The sequence below is a fragment of the Pinus tabuliformis genome, chromosome 1_2 (genome assembly GCF_031772625.1).
Source record: "Pinus tabuliformis cultivar Carrire ecotype Pingquan chromosome 1_2, CPIR1, whole genome shotgun sequence".
NCBI lineage: Eukaryota > Viridiplantae > Streptophyta > Pinopsida > Pinales > Pinaceae > Pinus > Pinus tabuliformis.
In genome coordinates this window covers 1204507781-1204512309 of record NC_142298.1, presented here as the reverse complement: position 1 = coordinate 1204512309, position 4529 = coordinate 1204507781, and the positions used below count along the sequence as shown (strand labels likewise).

The 4529-nt window shown below is 38.1% G+C and overlaps 1 pseudogene; it reads left to right on the top strand.

Moving 5' to 3' along the window:
- The first annotated feature begins 243 nt into the window (after nt 1–243).
- On the top strand, nt 244–2209 carry LOC149210577 (protein RTF1 homolog pseudogene; annotated as a pseudogene).
- The last annotated feature ends 2320 nt before the right edge of the window (nt 2210–4529 follow it).

The following is a 4529-nucleotide window of genomic DNA, read 5'->3' as shown; positions in this document are numbered from 1 at the left end:
AGCAGTTTTGTTTTGTATGACTCTAGCGTTGATCAAGGACCATGTATTACAAAACGTAATGTCGGTGATGTACATTTATTAAGCTCCACGGTGTGGTTTGCCTCTCACAATTTTAATCTGCTTGATGGACAGTAGGTTTTAGGTTTTGAAGATCTATTGAGGAGTGGTATTTGCAGTCTCTACTCTAGCCAGGGAACGAAGGACTATTCAATCGGCGTGGGTGTTTAGAGGGGAAAAAAGTTTATGGCTGAACTGGAGCATTTTCTGCTATAAGAAGTTGGTCGAACATCTACCAATGATGGAAAGCAAAACCGAAATCCTGCGAAAGGGAGACTGGAAGATTTTGATTCAGATGATGGCAGTGACTCGAAATACATTGATGACGATGATTCAGATGATGCTGGGACAACAAATAGGAAGGCTTCTGGGTCAAGAATGCCCTTGAAAAAGAGATTTGATTCTGGTGACAAGGATGATGATGACAGGGGTCGCCGTGATGATTCCGATAGCGAATTATCCATAGGAAGTGATTTATACAAAGATGATGAAGATAGGGAGCAGCTTGGGAAAATGTCTGAACTAGACCGGGAGTTGATTTTGGCAGAACGAGCAGAAGCAAGGGATAATTATTTAATGCGTAAAAGGGCTCGCCAAAACGAGATTAGAAATCAACAATGGAAAGAAATAGGGGCGATAATACTGGTTCATCTAAGGGGCGAGATTCATCACCTAGTAGAAGAAAATCTCATGCGAGTCTGAGCCTTAGTTTGTCATCCTCTAGTGAAGGAGAAGGAAGTGGAAGCAGTGGCGAAGAATCAGATAGTGATGGTGATGGTCCCGGCTCTGCTGACACTCCCAGCTTTGAAGATATTAGAAGCATAACAATAAGGAGATCAAAACTTGCCAAGTGGTTTATGGAACCATTCTTTGAGAATATCATTGTGGGCTGCTTTGTAAGAATTGGGATAGGAATGTCTAGGTCAGGACAGAGTACTTACCGTCTTTGCATGGTAAAAAATGTTAATGCGACAGACCCTGATAAACAATACAAGTTTGAGAACCGCACCACATACAAGTATTTGAATTGTTTCTGGGGTAGCGAGAGTAGTGCAGCAAGATGACAGATGGCCAGGGTGTCTGATTCACCTCCACTTGAGAAAGAGTTTTCAGATTGGGAACGGGAAGTAGAACGCAGTGGTGGTCGGATGATTAGTCAAGCAGAAGTTGAGGAAAAAATAAATGCGCTAAAAAAGATAAATCAATTTGTGTATTCTGCAGAAACTGTAAAACAAATGTTGCAGGAAAAGAAGTTGGCTTCCAAAAGGCCATCGAATGTGGCTGCTGAAAAGGACAGGGTTAGAAAAGAGATGGACCTGGCGGAGAGCAGGCATGATTATTCAAAAGTTGAGAGAATTAAAGTGAGATTGAAGGAACTAGAAGTCCTTTCTCTTCATAGCAAAAGCAAGGAAGCAAAAGCCTTGATGCTAGCAGAAATGAATAAGGAAAACAAGGCTGAAAATTTCAAGAACGCTTCTAAGATCAAGCCTCTGAACCTTAATCTTAAAGCAGGTGAAGTAGGGTATGATCCTTTCACTCGGCGTTGGACTCAATCTCAAAATTATTATGATACAAAGGCGAAGGTTGCTGAAGAAAACACTGATGCGAACAAAGAGGCAGATGCAGCCAAAGTAGAGGAAGCCATAGCAATAGAAACTGCTGAGGATGATGGAAAGCTTGTCGACACTGATGCTCCTATATCAGAAGATGCAAAGGTGTATCCTTTGCATGATTTTGAACTTCCAATTTCACTTGCTGGACTGCAGAAGTATGGGGGTGCTGAAGGGGCCCCTTTAGCTTTTATGGCTAGAAAGCAGAAGATTGAGTCAACTTGTGGAGTGCAAGTTCCTAGCAATGATGGAAGGAGGCATAGTCTGACATTAACTGTGAATGATTACAAGCGTAGAAGAGGCCTGTTGTGAAAATAAATAATGATATTTTCTCTGCTTGTTGGTTTCCCCATTTAATTTTTATATGAAAGATTCAGAAATTTCCTTTTGGGATTGCCAGAAACATATGCAGAAAAGCCTTAAAGTGAACATTTTTGTAAATTGTTTCAAATTCTATATGTAGTGTGCCATTATAGGCACTTTAAAACACAACTGCAATAACCTAGTCAACCAAGGATTGTCTTTTAACAGTAGCAACATCATGGATTGTTGGCAGGCATGAAATCAACAATGTGTTAGAAATATAGGTTGTATTTTCTTGACATCTAAAGTTCAAGGGTGCTTTTTTGTCTCAACCATTCTCGAAGCCTTATCTTTTAGAACTATCTCTATTAGTAACTCAGAGCAGCCTTTAAATCAGGGAAATGACAAAGGTAAGAAAAAGTATAGTAGTTATCATAAATATGCATGCATGATAACTACAAGGTATTGCTCAAAAATATTGAATAACATAGAACTAGTGTTATTAGAACGAGACCGGAACTGGTGAAATCAGCCAGTTCGATCTTTTTGACACCCAAACGGGTCTGGTTCGAGGTCTCAAACCGGAAATGGCCAGTTTGGTATTGCACTGGCTGGTTAGGTACCAAACTGGCCAATTCTGCACAATTTGATTAAAGATGTTCCAAACGTAATTATTTTTTAGAAAAAAACAAGAATTTTTGAGTGGGGTAGCCTAATATTCAAGCCTATGGCTTTAGTATTGCTTATGCAATTCATAACATTACCATGAAATGACTTTGGATGTTTGAGAGTAGTTCTGACCTCATTGAATTTCATATGGAGAAAGTAAAATTTTAGATCTCACTCAAAATTTAGTAGACTTGACAACCTTTTTCAGGATTTCAAGATTGTGGGGATTGCCACATTTCCGTTGGATTTTGTTATGTATGAGGGTATGAACTAGTAATTAATCAAGAACACTAAGCTCTCTATGTACCTTAAAGTTAGTGACATTGGTTGATGAACTCTTCTCTCAGAACCCTACTAAAAATGTACCCATCACTGAAACAAAATCTTGACTTGAGATGCTACTTTTTTTTCTATCTTATTTTAATGCTTAGAGGGTGATATTGATGATGGAGATCCTAATATAGACAATGATTTTGATTATATGTAGGTATTTGTTGTAACATGATTTTTTTTTTTGATGCTAATGGTCATTTGGACCCTGTTTGTTGATGTTTTTTCGGTTTAGAGATGGATTGTACTACCCTGTTTGTTGATGTTTTTTCGGTTTAGAGATGGATTGTACTTGATGCTATTTTGTTATTTGCTTTTATAGGACCTAGATAATGCAAGGGCCACACAATTTCCACTGAAGCATCCACTTGGGTTAGCCTCTATGTTTTGGATGATTACACAATAGATAAAATTGGCTAGCACTTATCAAAAATTCCATCCAGCCAGATAGTCGATGCTCAATCCTACTTTATATTTTCTAAGAACAACCAATAACTCCACGAGGATAACATGATCCCTATTTAGCAAATACACCGTCTGCCCGCTCAAATGGCTGGTACCTATAATCATAGCCATGTATGGATAAAAACTGATGACTACAAGTTACGTTGGCTCTATACATTGATGACAATTTCTTTAGCTTTGCCAACAATCATTGTACTCTAGTATAGACTAAATGGACACTGGAATTTCCATTATCCAGAAGATGGAATCTTACCCAAGGCATTCAAAAAAGTTGTTGCCAACCCACAACTGGTTGAAAATAATCTCCATCATCATAACAAACTTTATGCCCATAATATGCACAAATGGTAACACATGATACATCTCCCAAACCAACAGAGTCCAACTAAAGTCTAATCCGAGATCCTCCATTCTCAACACTTTATACATAAAAACACTTGTCTTTAATCAGCCTCTCTTTGCACTTTTTGGGGCAATTGCTAGTTATATTAAGTTACTTGAAAAATCGGTCTCCTACAATGTATTTTAGGTATCAGAGGAGGGAAACGGTTATTTCGATTGATTGAGGCATCATTTAGGCAATTTTATTCTTGTAGAAAAGATTTGTGTTGGTTCAACCTGGCCCGAAACTTTTTCGTTGTCATCTAATTAATGAATGCATGAGGTTGACCATAACAAAATATCCATTTTCAGAATACACATTATTGTCCACCCTTGCTTTCAACAATGCCCATTCACATGTCGCTATTCTTCCCCACTCTATGCCTTACCACTCTATGCCTTACGACGTTTCCTTTGCAACATAAGGTGCAAATGCTAGTTTACTTATAGCGTCTTCTTCATCTTCTTTGTGGTAGAGCAAACTACTCATAATTGTCCTATTGTAGAAAAAGGAAAAAAAAGGGGCATAGTACATTATGTGTAACAAATTTCATTTTTCTTCAACAATAATTGTTGATTGGATACTCGGAGTATTCTGTGCTTTTTGCATTCTAGAAATGAATTGCATTAGTGCCAACTTTCCATATTCACTCATTGTCATTTATGGCAATGAAAAAAGATTTTGTGTTGCATGAATCATGTTTCGAGGAAATT